The sequence below is a fragment of the Oncorhynchus kisutch genome, linkage group LG13 (genome assembly GCF_002021735.2).
Source record: "Oncorhynchus kisutch isolate 150728-3 linkage group LG13, Okis_V2, whole genome shotgun sequence".
NCBI classification, from domain to species: Eukaryota; Metazoa; Chordata; class Actinopteri; order Salmoniformes; family Salmonidae; genus Oncorhynchus; species Oncorhynchus kisutch.
In genome coordinates, this window is record NC_034186.2 from 8,693,756 (window position 1) to 8,703,150 (window position 9,395).

The window sequence follows — 9,395 nt, forward strand, 5'->3', positions numbered from 1 at the left end:
CAGAGTTGCAAAGAAAAAGCCATATCTCAGACTGGCCAATAAAAAGAAAAGATTAAGACGGGCAAAAGAACACAGACACTGGACAGAGGAACTCTGCCTCAATGTCTACACTGTATTTCTGATCAATTTGATGTTATTTTAATGGACAAAATATTTGCTTTTCTTTTGAAAGCAAGGACATTTCTAAGTGACCCCAAACTTTGGAACGATAGTGTACATTAAAGGAGACTGAAATATAACAAAACATTTTCACATCGAAACACTGGATTTTCAGGTGTTTAACAAAAATAAAGTTGATTCATTATAAAATTATGAAAAATATGACTAACATTCCACCCATGAGGCCACTAGAGGGCGATTGACTGCAGGAACAGGATCTATGGAGAATCCTCCCATACAGTTCATGTTAATCATATATTCTGTTATAAAGTATTAGCCCCGTTTCTACTTTTAGGGACAGATTGCAGGAACCAGATTAAACCTCCTCCTGGATTTAAAAGCATTGTTAATGGATCATCTCTAATGAAAGTGATTGTTAATCCAGGACTAGACTTCATCTGGGTCTGTGAAACCTGCACTTTAATGTTGTGAACTAGTTCCTTGAATACAGTAAGATAGGAGAACAATATACTTTATCTACAGTAAACAAGGCAAAAGAGCAGGTCATTCCCCATGAATGATGCAGCGCCCCCTTTGGGACAATCAGTTTATTGTGTAAATGACTGATCTCTATCGCAAGACACATTATTCTCCCAAATGTCATCAAAATCAGGCCAGTGGTGTCTGAGATATTGCTTGGGTTAACTAGACTCCTATCCCTGAGCATATGTGTCAAATTTAATCACTCGGTGAGTCAAATACATCAAGTGATATAAACATGTGTTCGTATACAGGACCACCGTGTGGTTGTTATGAATGTTCTTTCAAATTTAGATTCTTGACAGGGTTTGCAACATTTGTTCCATATTTTGTTACAATACAAATATCCTTGACTGATTTATATGCATTAGTGCCAGACCACGCCCATGCGCATGTTTATTTGTCAATAGCAGCCATGTTGTTTTAAGTACTAGTCTGAAAAATAGTAAGTTGAGAGACCTTTGTCCATAGATGCAACATGTCAAGTTTAGTGCAGATCGGTCTTTCGGTGCCACAGAACTAGGAATTTAAGTATTTCCCACAAAATTCTAAATGGTGAATAATTCATCATTGCGGACCTTTTGAGTCCCTGAGGCAAAATTGTTCCTTGTGAGGAAAGGGACTTTTGGTCAAACGGGGTTAGGGCCCTTCAAAGTTTGCATTTCAATCGCTTGTCATAGCGCCACCATCTGGCCAATCAGTATCATTCTGTAATTGCCAGATCTCTATAGCAAGATGCATCATTCACCAAATCGTGCCAGTGCTGTCTGAGATATTGTGTGTGATGAAAGAACGTACGAACATACTTAAGGACGGAAACAGATCCACAGTCCTTTCCCCGATTACCTTGAGAAAGACAATAAAGTTGAAACATGGTCCTGAGCACCAAATCATGAAATACTTTTCCCAGAAGACCCTTTTCCAGTACACACTGACATCACGCAGAGCTGCGTGCAACTCTTTGCGGTAGTAAGAAAACCATCGCCATCGGTTTTTCTTAGCCGATCATTAAGAGTATCTCTACCGCTCCTGCTGTCTCTAGAGAGTTGAAAACAGCAGGTCTGGGACAGGTAACACATCCGGTGAACAGGTCATGGTTCCATAGCCGCAGGCAGAACAGTTGAAACTGGAGCAGCAGCACGGCCAGGTGGACTGGGGACAGCAAGGAGTCTTCAGGCCAGGTAGTCCTGAGGCATGGTCCAAGGGCTCAGGTCCTCCGAGAGAGAGAGAAAGAAAGAAAGAAAGAAAGAAAGAAAGAAAGAAAGAAAGAAAGAAAGAAAAAAAGAAAGAAAGAAAGAAAGAAAGAAAGAAAGAAAGAGAGAAAGAGAGAGAGATTTAGAGAGAGCATACATAAATTCACACAGGACACCCGATAAGGCAGGAGAAGTACTCCAAATATAACAAACTGACCCTACACCCGACACATAAGCTACTGCAGCATAAATACTGGAGGCTGAGACAGGAGGGGTCAGGAGACACTGTGGCCCCATCCGATGATACCCCCGGACAGGGCCAAACAGGCAGGATATAACTCACACCCACCTTGCCAAAGCGCAGCCCCCTTTTGCACCTTACGGTCAGATGCCGAGCAGTTGCCATACCAGGAGGTGCTCTTGATTTTGCAGCTGTAGAACCTTTTGAGGATCTGGGGACCCATGCCAAATCTTTTCAGTCTCCTGAGGGGGAAAAGGTTTTGTCGTGCCCTCTTCACGACTGTCCTGTATGTTTGGACCATGGTAGTTCGTTGGTGATGTGGACACCAAGGAACTTGAAACTCCTACAGAGTTGGTGATGTGGACACCAAGGAACATGAAACTCCTACAGCCCCGTCGATGTTAATGGGGCCTGTTTGGCCCGCTCCACTACAGCCCCGTCGATGTTAATGGGGCCTGTTTGGCCCGCTCCACTACAGCCCCGTCGATGTTAATGGGGCCTGTTTGGCCCGCTCCACTACAGCCCGTCGATGTTAATGGGGCCTGTTTGGCCCGCTCCACTACAGCCCCGTCGATGTTAATGGGGCCTGTTTGGCCCGCTCCACTACAGCCCCGTCGATGTTAATGGGGCCTGTTTGGCCCGCTCCACTACAGCCCCGTCGATGTTAATGGGGCCTGTTTGGCCCACTCCACTACAGCCCCGTCGATGTTGAAGGAAAGGTTGTTTTCCTGGCACCACACTGCCAATTCTGACCTCCTCCCCATTTTGCAAGGAGGTAAAGATAGTTGGCGAAACACCATGATATTTACCTATTGGTCAAGGACTTTGAATTTACCAAGCCAAGAACTAATAAACATTTGCTGAGGAGTGCACACCGCTTGAGCTAGCTAACATGCTAGCTAACTAATGCTTTGGTGCTTGTGCACGACATCGTCTGCAATTTAGCATTTAGTGCGGCATTTAAAAAAAATGTGAGATAAAAGTTGTTTTTTTTGCATAATAACAGACTTTTTAAAAACTGTTTTTCATTACATATTTAAGAGCTAATGATTATACACATAATCCTATGAGATTGGTGCTTTCATGCAGTTTAACAGTTTGCCCTTGGCTGCCTCCATGTTTTAAAACATACAGACTTAGTGAAATGGGATGTGGAGTTCATTTTAGCATTTGAACAGTGTTACTTTATATTGTGGGTGTCCATTTATCAATAAATAAATAAATATTTGACAAAAATAAAAAATCATTCAACGTATGTGCATATGAGTGGACGCATAAATCACAAGATAATTAAATCAAACATTTCATAACTGAAAAAAATGATTTCATGAACAAAATGTATATTTACAGGTCCATTTGTGCTGCTTTGTCTACCAATTCAAATGCTATATAGTGTTGGTGAGTACTGTTATCACAGGTTGTTTTAATACCCCAGAGAAATGTACTCTGAATGTCAGTCTTTAGGTCTTATGATGCTTCTGTTCTCTATTATTCAGTGTTGTGTGAATGTGGAAATCTGTGGTGTGTTCAGAATTGGTGTCAAGTAGGTCCTAACTTTTGCAACATTATAAGTTAAAGACCCACATTACAGCCGTACTGTCCGTTACCCGTGTACATACATTGACTGTCCATGTGCATTTAAGGCCTGGAACGCCTTAATTGTGCACCAAATTAAAGTCCACTCAGAAGTTACTAAAAATCTCACAAATGTGGCAATGTTCAGTTGTCATCTATGTGCTTGTAATGATTTAGCATCAGAAAGTGATTATTTTGTACACATCAACAGCCATCTCAACAGTAATTAAACTATTACTTGTATGTTTGTAGGCTGTAATTTCCAGACAAACATTAATGGTACCTTTTAAATCTCACAAAAATGGCAAACATTGCTCTCACATTTTAAACCTGGAGTTTTTATTTATTTATTTATTTATTTTACCTTTATTTAACCAGGTAGGCAAGTTGAGAACAAGTTCTCATTTACAATTGCGACCTGGCCAAGATAAAGCAAAGCAGTTCGACAGATAAAACGACACAGAGTTACACATGGAGTAAAAACAAACATACAGTCAATAATGCAGTATAAACAAGTCTATATACAATGTGAGCAAATGAGGTGAGAAGGGAGGTAAAGGCAAAAAAGGCCATGATGGCAAAGTAAATACAATATAGCAAGTAAAATACTGGAATGGTAGTTTTGCAATGGAAGAATGTGCAAAGTAGAAATAAAAAAATAATGGGGTGCAAAGGAGCAAAATAAATAAATTAATTAAAATTAAATACAGTTGGGACAGAGGTAGTTGTTTGGGCTAAATTATAGGTGGGCTATGTACAGGTGCAGTAATCTGTGAGCTGCTCTGACAGTTGGTGCTTAAAGCTAGTGAGGGAGATAAGTGTTTCCAGTTTCAGAGATTTTTGTAGTTCGTTCCAGTCATTGGCAGCAGAGAACTGGAAGGAGAGGCGGCCAAAGAAAGAATTGGTTTTGGGGGTGACTAGAGAGATATACCTGCTGGAGCGTGTGCTACAGGTGGGAGATGCTATGGTGACCAGCGAGCTGAGATAAGGGGGGACTTTACCTAGCAGGGTCTTGTAGATGACATGGAGCCAGTGGGTTTGGCGACGAGTATGAAGCGAGGGCCAGCCAACGAGAGCGTACAGGTCGCAATGGTGGGTAGTATATGGGGCTTTGGTGATAAAACGGATTGCACTGTGATAGACTGCATCCAATTTGTTGAGTAGGGTATTGGAGGCTATTTTGTAAATGACATCGCCAAAGTCGAGGATTGGTAGGATGGTCAGTTTTACAAGGGTATGTTTGGCAGCATGAGTGAAGGATGCTTTGTTGCGAAATAGGAAGCCAATTCTAGATTTAACTTTGGATTGGAGATGTTTGATATGGGTCTGGAAGGAGAGTTTACAGTCTAACCAGACACCTAAGTATTTGTAGTTGTCCACGTATTCTAAGTCAGAGCCGTCCAGAGTAGTGATGTTGGACAGGCGGGTAGGTGCAGGTAGCGATCGGTTGAAGAGCATGCATTTAGTTTTACTTGTATTTAAGAGCAATTGGAGGCCACGGAAGGAGAGTTGTATGGCATTGAAGCTTGCCTGGAGGGTTGTTAACACAGTGTCCAAAGAAGGGCCGGAAGTATACAGAATGGTGTCGTCTGCGTAGAGGTGGATCAGGGACTCACCAGCAGCAAGAGCGACCTCATTGATGTATACAGAGAAGAGAGTCGGTCCAAGAATTGAACCCTGTGGCACCCCCATAGAGACTGCCAGAGGTCCGGACAGCAGACCCTCCGATTTGACACACTGAACTCTATCAGAGAAGTAGTTGGTGAACCAGGCGAGGCAATCATTTGAGAAACCAAGGCTGTCGAGTCTGCCGATGAGGATATGGTGATTGACAGAGTCGAAAGCCTTGGCCAGATCAATGAATACGGCTGCACAGTAATGTTTCTTATCGATGGCGGTTAAGATATCGTTTAGGACCTTGAGCGTGGCTGAGGTGCACCCATGACCAGCTCTGAAACCAGATTGCATAGCAGAGAAGGTATGGTGAGATTCGAAATGGTCGGTAATCTGTTTGTTGACTTGGCTTTCGAAGACCTTAGAAAGGCACGGTAGGATAGATATAGGTCTGTAGCAGTTTGGGTCAAGAGTGTCCCCCCCTTTGAAGAGGGGGATGACCGCAGCTGCTTTCCAATCTTTGGGAATCTCAGACGACACGAAAGAGAGGTTGAACAGGCTAGTAATAGGGGTGGCAACAATTTCGGCAGATAATTTTAGAAAGAAAGGGTCCAGATTGTCTAGCCCGGCTGATTTGTAGGGGTCCAGATTTTGCAGCTCTTTCAGAACATCAGCTGAATGGATTTGGGAGAAGGAGAAATGGGGAAGGCTTGGGCGAGTTGCTGTTGGGGGTGCAGTGCTGTTGTCCGGGGTAGGAGTAGCCAGGTGGAAAGCATGGCCAGCCGTAGATTTTTTTTTATTGAAATTCTCAATTATGGTGGATTTATCAGTGGTGACAGTGTTTCCTATCTTCAGTGCAGTGGGCAGCTGGGAGGAGGTGTTCTTATTCTCCATGGACTTTACAGTGTCCCAGAACTTTTTTGAGTTAGTGTTGCAAGAGTTGTCATGACTACTAGAGTATCTTCACCATCAGTGGATGAATCACATGCAAATAGTCAGGAAGAAGAGTTTGTTGATGATGCCAATGCTTCTTCTGATTTGAATTGTACAGCTAAAGGCTTAGCAACTATTATTGAGGAAAGATTTGCAGCTTCTCTACTGATATTAGAGCATTTGGCCAAGCTCAGCTATTGATGAGGGAGCTCCATCATTTGATTTGTTCCGTACCTGTCTCTTTATCTAGTGACTTTGTTGGTGGCATCTTTCGTCAACATAATCTCTATAGGGAGATGAATCGGCCATTAAAGAAATTGCTGTTGCAGTCTATTGAAAAAGTTGGTTGTCTTAGCACTGCTTATCAGCGTAAGCAGTATTACAAGGAGCACTTCGGTGTTGTGGAGCCCCTTGTACCTGAAGATGAGCCAGCATGGCTTGTACTTATGTACCTGAAAGACATCATTGAGCTTGTTGTTGCCCCTGTGCATAGTAATGACTCTATTTCTTATGTAGAAAGCAAAAAAATGGAGCACAGGCATAGATACAAAGAGTTGTTCCCTGGCGTTAGGCATTATCTAGAACACTACCCCCAAATGATCAGGTTCTTTGGTCTTCTTGTAAGGCCATGGACAATACGCTTTGAGGCCAAACATAGCCTAAAGTTATCAGACACACAAGGTGCTTCAGAAATGTGTCTCTTTCATTAGCCTCCAAGCATCAGATGATTGCTTAACAGTTGAGCTCTCCACATCTTAGCAAGTCTGAACTTGAGGTCTAAACTGTCTCCACTCTCCCAGTGCATTTACACAAAAATGAAATAGCTGAAGCCATTAGCCATAGTCCTGCTCCCACAAGAGATGTCCCTCTAGTGGCACTAAGTGAACTGGCAGACAGTTATCCACTGGTTGAATACATCATTGGATCAGTCCGCATGATGACTTTGAAATGGCTTAGCCAATAAGAGTTTAAGTATGTTTAGCACATACTGGTTGAATTTAACTTAATATGTATGCCTGCCTAATCAATAGAAATTAGATATGAAAACAATTTCTTACAACTTTCAAATATAATTAACATTTTATGGACCATGAAGAATCATTTTTGACTGTCATTCTTATCTGTCTTCTATGCAGACTAAGAAGCAAGATGATGTCAACTCTTGCAAAAATGAAGATCATCCTGATTGATGACAGTTCCCAGATGCTGACTTTCCCTTGTGGACTACCTGATTCTGTGACTGACCTTAACGATGTTCAGAAGCAGTGTGGACTTCACGGCAACTTCAGACTTCAGTTCATGAATCCTATTTTTGGAACTGAGTTATTTTAACCTGACCTCAATGGCAGAAGTAGAGGACAAAGGTACACTTACATTTATTGACACAATTCACTGTGCTGAAACCTCCAGCAGTATCAACACCCCACTCCCGACAACCTCTGCCTTTAATCGTAACCACATCGATGACTCGTCAACACTATCCAGTGGTTGAGTTGACACTGATATACTGTCTTCTCCAGAGTCTACTAGCTCACGGTCCTCTAGGCCTACTTTGTTCTGTGTGCCTCAATTATCCTATGATGCTGAGCTAAAACTTCAGCAGGCCAATTCAGCTTACCTTGAAAGTGGCACTCTACTTGATCCAGAGCCTAAGTTGAAGTCAGACATACGACGGCCTCAGGAGAAACAGGAGAGAGCCTCGAAGACATGCGGAAAGCTCTACTGTCCGACGTGAAGAAAAGGAACAGAGACAGTGAAGTTCAAAATGGAGAAGACGTTTGCATACAGGAGACATGAAGATGTCCGTGATGCACCCATGATAGAGGACTTCATGGCCTGCGTTCTTTGAAGTCACTGAGGTAAAGTTAGCCATGCTTGTCTTATTGTTGATCTATTGGTTATGTTACCTGGGATTTGTTGGTGAAGGTAGAAGATCATTTTCCCTCAGCTTGCCACATAAGTAAGTCTTATTCAGAGTTATCACCACGTGTGCTGGCTGCCTAGTTATTTCTCTTCCTATAGAGAACCCTCTTGTTGCTGCTTGTGTAATCATCTCCAGTCTCTTTTCCTTTCTGCAGTTTTTAATTTAATTGGTTTAATTACTATTTTCAGGTCAATGTTGAGTTTAAGAGAAGAAGTCAACTGAAAAATAATAATTGTGTTTATCTAACATGTTTCATTCTCGTGGAACCGATGTACATATTTGAATTAAGTCAATTCAAAGCACAATTTTTTATCAATGATTATACAACTTGCAGTATTGTATTTTTTGGGGTGTTATTTGGTACATTATTTCCTCAGAGCATTTCAATGTGTGTTTTTATTTGTATTGCTAGGTTTTACTGCACTGTTGAAGCTAGAGACAAAAGCATTTCACTGCACCTGTGGTGAGAAAAGATAAGAAACCCGCTCCAGCCAGTATCACTGCTCCTTATAACGCTTTAGGTATCGTCCTCAAGGCCGTCGTCAGAGCTTTGGTGAGTGTTTATAGTTTGTACCCTCATGTAGACATTGCTCCACCCACATCTGTTCAATGCATCAAATGAGGTTGGAGTCGAGGGGAAATTATATGACCAAATATAACAATGTGCATTTCACAAGTATTCCAATACACCGTGTACATAAAATCATTGGGTACAGGGCAATAAAATACGTCAGAGTAGTCTGAAGTGGTAGCATTAATTCATGTTTACATTAACAACATAACATGTAAGGTCATCATTATGACCTTTGGGGAATAATGTCTGGAGGGTTGAAATCCCAAAACATTCTCTTTCCCTCAGAGTATTATTTATATCACCTCCCCATGTCTGATATCTTAACTTTCTCTACGCCACAAAATCTAAAAGGTAGAAAGGTCATGTTTTTGGGCATTAAAATATACTGAGACTGGATAATCCCTGTCGTTTCTCCTGATTGAACTTTTATGTTCACTATTTCTCTGTTTGAGAGAACGAGAGGTTTTACCGACATAGCAGGGCCCATGGACATTTAATCATGTAGATAATATGGGTGATGGAGCACGCTATAATGTCATTTATTTGAAACTGTTTTCCTGTATGTGGGTGGCAGAAATATTCACACTTCATCATAGTGTTGCACTGTGCACAGCCTCTGCATTTATAGCGACCCCTCGGAAGAGAGCGTAAAAGAGCCTGGCTCATTTTATTTTGTGGCTGGCAGTTGGCATGGACTAATTT